Source organism: Poecilia latipinna, unplaced genomic scaffold (assembly GCF_001443285.1).
Source record: "Poecilia latipinna isolate Pla-1442-1.1 unplaced genomic scaffold, P_latipinna-1.0 Scaffold1006, whole genome shotgun sequence".
In the NCBI taxonomy this organism is placed as follows: domain Eukaryota; kingdom Metazoa; phylum Chordata; class Actinopteri; order Cyprinodontiformes; family Poeciliidae; genus Poecilia; species Poecilia latipinna.
In genome coordinates this window covers 22,063-32,439 of record NW_015113622.1, presented here as the reverse complement: position 1 = coordinate 32,439, position 10,377 = coordinate 22,063, and positions in this window count along the sequence as shown.

Here is a 10,377-nt window from a genome sequence, read left to right as displayed (position 1 = left end):
ACAACCAGCCCCCCCCCATTTCCCTGCCCCCACCCCCCTCTCCCCCCACCCACCTTTTCTACCCCCCCCCCCCCACACACACACACCTGGACCCTCCAATGGAGGCAGTCACCACAACTGCCAGTTGTTTTAGCATCATAGCGCAAAACCCCCCAAAATAACAACAACAACAAAAAAAAACAGTAATTAAATATGATCTTGTTCTGTTTAATGACATAAAGCATTGACTGGACGGTGAATGATATCAGGTAGCCATTTGAATTGCTCGCATAGATTATTAATATGGCAATGGTGCTCAAGGCCTTTTGTTGACATTGTTGAAATATTTTTAAACAGTTTTAAATTTAGTGCACTTATGTCTCATTTTGGAATTCCCCTTTTTTTTAAATCAAATTTTGAACACTCTTTAAATCTAATAACTGAAGGCCCACGATGCTTTGGCTACAAATTTCTTTGAATTCAGTATGAAAGACGGCTGGTCTCTTATATCGCTCATATCAAACGATAGTGGTCTTAAGCTACTAATTAACTGAGCACTGCTACTATTTCTGACTGTTTAATTTCTTTTTCTCTATTGTAAGAGACTTTTCAGAGTGAACAGTCCAAGATCTTTGATTTCGTATCGACTCCATACGTCTAACATTAAGTATCTTCTGATCAGTGATGGGAGTTTATAAAAATTTTGAATCTGGTTAATTGCAGGGTCTGTATTTTATTGCATATTAATCAAACTATGTATCGACAAAATTAGCAACATTTTTAACTAAAATAAATGTTTTTCCTGCTAAATTATTCCATAATTGCTTGACTGTCCTCTTGGCTCCTGTTAGCCGTTCTCAATCATAACTCAACAACAGCTTTTTTTTTGTAGGGATTATGTCATTATCTAGTGCATCCTCTTTAAATTGTACATTTTATGAATTAACACCAGACTTGTATAGCACTTTTCAGGACCCACAAAAATGCTTTGCAAAGAAATCAGTAATTCCCATTCATGCACACATTCACACACTGATGGCAAACTTCTGGACTGTAGTCAGAGCTGCAGTCCAGTAGCTTGGCTAAGGATACAATGACAGAGGCAGATGGAGTGGGAATCAAACCAGCGACCCACAGATTGCAGGGCAAACTCCTACCACCATGGTCTACATTGAAATGACATCAGACTTGTATAGCATTTTTAGCTTTTTGAGCGTAAACGTGTGATAATAAAAAGTCTATCTAGCCTTCAGCTGTCTACAGAACTTGCCTGCCTGAGTCGGTGTGTGTCCACACTAACATGGATGCCTTTCAAAACACATTTCTTCCACTGTGTTTGCACCTGTCATCCACATGGAAGTGGCCTTTTTGTTGAGAATGCTTGCAAATTGAAGACTTTATTTCATTTTCAGCCACTCAGTGAGTTCTTGACAAAAATGCATTTTGGGGAAACATTGACCTGGTTGTTGTTGCTGCCCATCAATCCAGGAAAGGTTTCAAGCTCTTTAAACACTTTGAAGGCCAGCCTCCATCCTTTTCAGGAGCAGTTATTCAAACAAATTCTTCTGGAACCTGACCGTTTGTTCTACAAAAACACAAAAATACTGAAGATTCCACATTGTTTTATGGCAACACAAGCCATCTTCATTAATATCACCAACAACAGTTCTGCAATGTTTCAGACCAACGTTGGATTCAGGGTTATGAAGCAAGGTGATGGGACAAAGGTCCTGGGTTTGTTTGGTGTCATAGAACCTGGGCAACCGTATTCAAATTCACATAGTTAAAAAAAAACAAACAACAAAAAAGAAGAAAAAAATGTATGTATGTGTATGTATATATATATATATATATATATATATATATATATATATATAAAATTTTTTTTTTTTTTACTCCCAATTATTCTTTGCAGAAGTTCGTATTACATCCAGTATATTTTTGCACAACCAGACAACACATTTAGTAATTTTTTTTATATTAATACACATTCGAAATGAACTTTTCTTACAATATCAGCCCAGATTTTCATATCAGCCTATCCCCCCTATGTTAATTGGATATCACATCTCTGTTTTTCTGTAGTGTTTTCATTTCACACACACACACACACACACACACACACACACACACACACACACACACACACACACATATTATATATAATTATCACTTTGATCTTTGTGAACCTACATACGTCAATGCCGCCGTCATACCTGAATATTCCTCACTGTGCAACTATTAAAGAATATTCTATTCAATTCAATATGTACACATCTAGGAGATTAATCAAAGTTATTTACCAATCTGCTATATATTGATCACTCCACATAATTTTGCACAAAAAATAGTAATAACGGTTGTACCCAGACAGTATTGTGCCTGTAAGGAGTGTTTTGTCTCTAAATACAATGAAAATGTAGTGACCAGTGAGGTCCAAACACTGGCAGTGTGAAGTGTCCTTTATCTGGTGGAAAACCTTCAGAGACAATGCACGCTCTTGAGAGTGTGTTTCAACACAGATCACAAGGTGAATGTGGCGGTGCACTCCGCTTTCTCATTTCAGACCAGCTCGTCTCTACTCTCTCGTTGAGCTCCATTTAAGTGTGGGGAGGGAACGGGGGAACGGAGACATGAGGACGATTTGGATCGATGGTCAACTCCAGCTTAACCATTGATCACCATTCAGTGCAAAGAGCACTTCACTAGCATCCAGCAGGCATTCAGGCGGGTCAATTGATTCCGTTTGTGTTGGGGATTCATAACTGCGTAGGCTCATTATTGACTACCAAGTGACTGCAGACAGTGCTTCAGACAGGGCCACCGGGTGCTGCTGACTCAGCATCTTTTATTCCGAAGCAGCAAAATTATTTTTCTATTCCGAGCAAAAACAAGAAACTCAGAAAAATGGCAAATGTATTTAATGGTTATGACTTATGTAGCTGAAAAATAAAAACATTATACAGTTCCGATCACATGAAAATGAAAGTAGCATTATTGTGAAAATACTTTTATATGCTTTTTTTGTGTTAACAATAATGATAAATCAGAGAGAGAGTGGATTGCTTTCTTAAATATTTCACACAACAATTAAAAAGCTTGGTGTTTGTAATTTGCTTCCAAAATACCAGGCCATCGGTTACTTTTCAGATTTCACAGTCCACTTTGCTTTGCTTTTGCTTCTACATTTTGGATGCACTACTCTCTTCCTGCCACTTGGGTTCAGTCTCAAATAGGGCAGGGCAGCACGATTCAAAGGCCTGTAAAAGCACCTTGAGCAGCAACAACCTGATTCACTCTTTCTACAGGAACCGCTGGTTATCACATTACCTCAGCTTATTAATTCTTGGCAGGAATTTGTTTCTGCACAGCTCTCTGAAGGTCCCACCGTAGACTTTTGATCAGTTTTGAAGTCCAGACTTTGACTGGACTGCTGCAAAACTCTTTTCTTTTCATTTTCAGCTGTGCTGCTTTGTGACTGCGTCTTGATATTTGTTTTAAATTTGACAGATATTCAGGTGTCGGACAGACAGCCTCAGCCTCACATTTGACTCTCCTGCATACAGGAGAGCTGATGTTTGACTCAAACACTGAAAGGTGGCTCTGTTCTATGAACACTAAACATTAGCAGACCTTGTCCTGCCAAACCCTTTCAGACAGGCAAAACTCAACTTGTTTTGAAAATGTTATTGTGATGAACTTAAATTCTGAACTGCTGAATGAGTCCTGCAAAGTCTAAGACAGATCTCTTGAGCCTTTTGCTTTTTCTCAGAATTTAACCTTGGCTTACTATGACTGTATCAGCTGTTTGAATGTCTTCTCCAGTTTTGTCTGCTGTTTTTCTAAGCGTATCAGATCAATGCGATGCTCTTCAATAGAATTCAGACCTCAGAGCTGCAGCCTTTCCATTTACTGTTTCATCTTAATTGCCTCCAACATGTGACATATTACTTTACCATTACTGTTGTCACAGGTATTAGACTGAAATAAACAGTGACACCTGTGTTAACCAGAAAGATTTCAGAACTTAAGCATTTAATGGGGATCTAAATATCGCAGATGTTTTGCACACCTTCCAAATGGACTTTTCATGTTCGTGGCCTCACAAATTCTCTCAAGGACTAGTGAGTAGTTCATGTCATGAGAAAGGTGAGCTTTTTGTATGTGATGTGAAAGAATTCAAATAAACTAAAATTCAGTTTCATCCTTAGTGTCTTAGCTCTTAACGGGTGTTTTCTCACGTGAAAGGCTGGTAAACTCCTTTCGTTTGGGGACAAAAATTACAACTTTTTTTTTACATTTTCAGCTGATGGGATTCACTTTCACACTGCACTGTGGCAAAAGAACCAAACTCTTTGAAAAACTTGTTCCTCTCCTCGCCTGTGGTGGTGCTGCACCAAGAACCATTGAGGGAAACAACATGAAAACCTCTGAAGAAGACACTAAGTGCAGCTTTCTTCTTCCTGAAATGGAAACAAAAATGACAGATTTTAGAGGTTGTAGGATTTCTCTTTTGTGTTTAGTAAATGTGCCAAATACTCTTTAACAATGGGCCCATGACAAGCTATTTCTCCTGCTAGTGCTGGGTGCCCATTTGCTTTGGTTGTTTTTACCCAGAATTCCCTGGGCTTTAGTCCATTTCCTGTTTTTGGAGCGGTCTCTGGTTCACTTGGCATTTATATATGAATTCGAACCGTGCCAGAGTTCGCTTCAACTGAACCAAAATTTTCGGTGGACCAAAGTTCACTTTTTCGGCCCACATCACAGTTTGATTGCGCATTCCCACATCCCCAAATAAACTGGACCTTATAGGGAAACAAATTAGAGGACTAACCAGGTCTGGTGTGAATGCACTCTTTTAAATGTTTCTGCTGGTGTTTTCTGCTGGGTTTTTTTTTTTAACCAACTCTTTCAGTTCTAAAACAATTTTCTTTATAGTTTAATCTTTCTGCCTTTTATTTTTCACCCAGTTTTGACTCCAGGTAGCACATTTGATTGAGTTTCAAGGTATGGCGTCTGTAAGACATCAGAGTGGCGCTGTGTGCAGCTGTAGTCGTTGCCACCACTTAATCTCCTCTGCGACTTATTGGTCAATTAGGCAGCAAGTGAATCTAGCCACAGGATGTTATTGCTAAGTGAAAAGAGCCATTGGGAGTTGGACACTGGTGGCAGAGGGACGGATCATAGGTTGATCATTGCTGTGGTTAGACGACGGTGGCGCCCAGACCACAGACATGCCTCAGAAATGTTTGTGTGTGTGTGCGTGTGTGTGTATGTGCATCAGAGATCAAATGTAAATCACCCTTGCATCTGCTTAAATTAGGATCATGTTAATTGTGATAGAAAAGTCTGCCTGTATCAGTGTCTTAAAAATGTCCCAAATAAATTTTTTTGATCTGTAACTCCTTGTCTGCCACCTAACCCGTCAAGCATTTATAAATTATTTCCATTCGTTGTTCCCATGTGTTTGTTCTCTTTCTCTGTGATCAATGAGTTGCTCGTGATTGATGTGTGTGTTGGGTTTAAGTTGTGACAGCTGACACAATCTGCAGTCGATGGTTTTCAGTGAAGATTTCTCTTGCTTTATGCTCTTAGAAAACACTTCACATGCTCGTCTCAACATAAAACATCAGCTGAATGTCAAGTCTCTGGTATAATGTGAGGAATCCCCAAGAGTCGACCGAGTTGCCATTTAGCCACAGTGTTTTATGACTCATTTGTCTGAGGTGTTAGCATTCTCATTGTCGCTGCCATGTTAGCTGATCTGAGTTTCCATTGTACTCTGCATATGTCAGAAAAAATAACATCACGCAACAGACATCTGAGGGAAACATCTTGGGGAATGACCCAAGATGTTTGCATGATGCGGCTAGCATAAGCAATGAAAAAGTTTTAATGCCCTGTAATCAGAGATGCTTGAATCAATTGGATGGAATTTTCACCTTCATCAACCCAAATCAACTAAAGACTTGTCGGCAACTTAAAAATCCTATTTGTTTTTAGGGGAGGAGCATTATGCAACTTTTTGAGCATGCTATGGGGTGATTAACTCATTAGACTCATACCTGGAGTGTTGCGTTGAGTCATTCATGCATGTTTGAGAAATTCTTGAAACTCCATACTGAATGCCTGCCTTTTTAACCAAAGCTCCGCCTTGGAGGTTCAGTCCCTAGATTCTCTGAAGAGAGTCTGTCATATTACAGTGATGTGAAGGGGATTCTTAGAGTTGTCAGTTGCATGCTTCATTTGCTGAAGCATTCTTCTTAGCACAATCCATATATATTGGCTACAGAGCAGTGCCCAGAACAGAGCCAGTGTTCTTTATCAGCTTTGTGTGCTTCTTTAAGTCCCTGAATCAGATGCTGCTACCCCAGTAGATTACTGCAGAAGAGATTGCACTCTCCATAACAGAGACTTAGAAGAGCCTCCTAAGAAGTACAGTCTATCCTGTCCTTCCTTCCTTTGCAATTAGTCTGTTTCTCTCTCTGATACACTCGACAACGGCTGAGTCATTCACTTACTGCTGGACTCCGGCTTGTACTGAAGTTTGAGGTACAGTATGAAAAGGAATGCTGAGAGGATGGAACCCTGTGGTTCTCCTGTCCTGCTGACCATCTCCTGATTTGGTTGAAGACAATAATGGATAAACAACAGATTCCATGATTAAAATTGAAGATAAAACATTTCATGTGTGACAGGGAAGTTGTGGGTCAAGAGAGGACAGGAGGTTTGCTTGACTTTGGGCAGGAAAGTAGGACTCTATAGAAGAATGTGTTCACTCTGTCCAGACTTTCACCAAGTCTTCACTAAATATAAGGGAAGCTGAACATATTACAGCCATGTTGCTCTGTTTTATCCATGTGAGCTCTGTTTGTGAGGGAACATGCTGCATAAGGAAACGCTGGCAGCCCGTTGGAGTTAAATATCTATATTCTCTTTAGCAGATTGTCCAAAATGGTAGACCAAAGTTCTGATTCAGACCCATATGACCTCTCATTTGGATCCAGGTAGATTGCAGTTAAATGTTTTTATAATCATGCATTGACACTTTTATAGTAAAACATTTTAATGTGGAACTTTTCCACACTCTGCAGTATTGTTAGTAATAGAACTGTGTGCTTCTGTTACTCTTTAAAGAAGGTGACACTTTATTTGAAGGAGTGTGCATAAGACGGACATGACACTGTCATAAACCTGTCATGAACATGAAGGAGACTTCATGAATGGTTATGTCTGTTGTCACGAAGTGTCATTTTGTAAATAATCACACTTTTAATGCAAAATTGACACTTTTAATGGACTTTCAATTCAAGTTTTAATGAAACTTTGATTTGAAAGCATCATTATTTACCGAATAATCCAAAGTCGGCCCTTTCAATGAACCTTTAATGCAACTTTTAATGAGATTTTGCATTAAAAAGTATCATTATTTACCGAATCACACTTAATGACAACAGTCGTAAATGTTCATGAAGACTCTTTCATATTCATAGCAGGTGTTATGTCATGTCAGTCTTATGCACACCAGTTCGAATAAAGTGTTACCTTAAAGTGATATCAACTAGTGAAGAAGTAGAGATTGGTATAGTGAAGATGAATTCTTCAGGTTGGACAGGAAGGTTCTTTCCTAATGTAGAGTTTATTGCCTGTTTGTGTTACATGTCCAGAGACAACTGTGAATATTGAACTTGATCTTCCCACCGAAATTTTGATTTTGAGTTGAGTTGCAGAAGCAAAAACTTCCAACTTGATTTAGACCTGTGCTCTAAAGACTTTGGACTCTTTCAAGAAGACTTTCCATTAACCTCCCCTTTCTCACTCCTGCTCTCTGGAGGCTCCTCTTCAGTGTCCCATCTTTCATCCTCCCTGGGTTTGTTAACGCCTCTCTTTCTAAACCTGGTGGCAGACTTCGAAGCCTTTTGAGCCCTTTTTTTCTTTCTTTCCTCGTCTTTGTTTCATTCAAACCAGACCTGAGTGGTGTCTGGCTGTATGTCTGCCAGTGAACTAAAGCCGACAGCAGCTGCAGATCCTAAAATCTCCAACTGCTTTGTAGGACTGCAGCTTGAAGGTGATGGCTCAAACGGCCATCCTTCCATATGGTCAGCTGCAAACACACACCACCTGTTGAGTTAAAAAATAACTCAACCTATATGGTCCTGACAGTGGACAGAAGAGACTTGATTACTGTTGAGCTTTTATGAACCTCAATGTCAGTTCATAAGGGCGCATTCACACCAGTCAGCTTTAGTCGAACTGTAGTTTGTTTACCTAGAAAGTCTAGTTTGTTTGGGGATGCTTGAATGCATAATCAAACTCTGATTTGGACCAGAAGAGCGAATTCTGGTCCGCCTAAAAACCTGGATGTAGGTTCGGTTGAAGTGAACTCTGAAGTGTAATGCACATGTGAACACCAAGCAGATTAGAGACCTCTCCAAGAGCAGGGAGCGAACTACAGCACAGGGCATTCTGGGTAAATATAACCAAAACAAACACACAAGTCTATCCCTAGAATGAAAAATGGCTCATTGTCCTTTGCAAAAGACAAACTAGAGATCCTACAGTCAGTAAAATCTAATTTGGGAATTCAGGTAACCAGCAGCAAAGTGAGAGGCAGATAGCAAAATGCAAGTTCACACAAAGGAAATTAAAAAAAGAAAAAACTGGAAAATAAGAATAAGAGACTGCAGTTGGAGCAAATTTACAGCTTAGAAACATGATACACTTCTTCCCCTTTCCTCTTGCATAACAGAATTAACAAAAATTCTCTAAATATTTACGGTTCTAGATCTATGTGCAGTAAAATGTTAACAGGTAAAATAAATAGCAGAGTGAACTTCAGCGTCATCATTTTTTACCGTGTCCTGTCAGCGGGGCACTCAGAATTATTGTCTGGGTGTCAAGGTAAGGCCCAGTAGATTTACTTTCTCTAGTGGAGCGTTACAGCTTTCACCATGATGCTCCACTTGGTATATAAAACTTTATTTGAAATTCCTTTCATGACGGAAAAGAAAGGCATAAATGTTTAAAGGGGGAAGTAGCAGTAGAGGAGAGAGGGAAGCATATTGAAAACAAGGCAAGACCCTAGAAGTCTGCCTCTAAACCTCTAGAAAGGGAAAAACAAAACCAAAGTGAATGTGTGCTACAATCTGTCATGAAGTGGGGGGTTGTTGATGGTGAGGAGAGACGCAGAGAACCCAGGTTATGGTGATGATAATGAATTTAATAATGAAAATAAGCTCAACAGTCCATACAGGCAGCACGGCAGAGACTAGCTCACAGCTAAGTACCGGTAGCAACTGATTCACAGGACTAAACACGAGAGCTGACACTTCCAGGACTTAAACAGTTCTACTGGCGAGTGACGGACACAAACGACGAGGACCCGACGAGGAACACAGACAACGGGAGGGTTTAAATACACACGGGGGAATCAAGGGAATGAGACACACCTGGGGAGCAATCAACGGGGAGGACAGGACAGAGACTCACAGGGAAACAGGACTGAACACAGAAAACTCAAAAATAAACACAAAAACACGGATCGTGACACAATCGGCAACCACCCAAAACAATATTATTTTTGGCTTTTTTTTTTTTTGGTGTCCACTTCTTTTTTGGCCAGATTGTGTATAAGAAATAAGGTGAGATTACATCACACACTATTCAGGTAACTTTTGAATGGAAATAGTTGCATTTAATTGTATTTAGGGATATCAGAGTAAAAATATATTCATAGCCTTTCAAATTCCTATTACTAAAACATTTTATAAACATTTTATAAAGCTTTCCCTCCCAGTTCATAGTTTTGCAGTATTTTGTTATTGTTCTGGTACATTACATAAAATCCCAGTAATGAAATGCATTAAGGTTTGTGGCTGCAGCATGGCCAAATACTGCATGAAAAAGTTGAAAGGGTTATGAATATTTAGCAAGCCACTGTAAATTTTCATCTATCACCTCCGAGCTTCTACCGGCGTATCCGATTATACAACGTGGAAATTTCAATGAAAAATCTCTTTCTGTTTCGCTCGTTTGTAATGTGTGGCATAATGCTTCTTCATGCATTCCTCATGGCATAAAACTTTCAAAGTTCGGGGCTCAACCATGAGTAACAGCTTGGATGCAGTAAAATGCACGAGAGTTCTCACGTCGCGTCAGCCCAGAAGTTATCAGCTGCTGGAGTGGATGGTTTTTTTTTTTTTTTTTTTTTATTTTTGCTCCCATCCTGTAGTATCATGCGGTGATGTTTTTTAATTAGGTGATATTCCCAGTTACTGTGGCCTTGCTTGAGCCGTGCCTTTCATTATCTCTTTCATGTTGAACTGAAAAGCCTCTCAGAAAATCTCCTTTGCAGCTTCAAGCATCGGGGAAAGTGGAATTGAAAGAAGGAAATTGAAG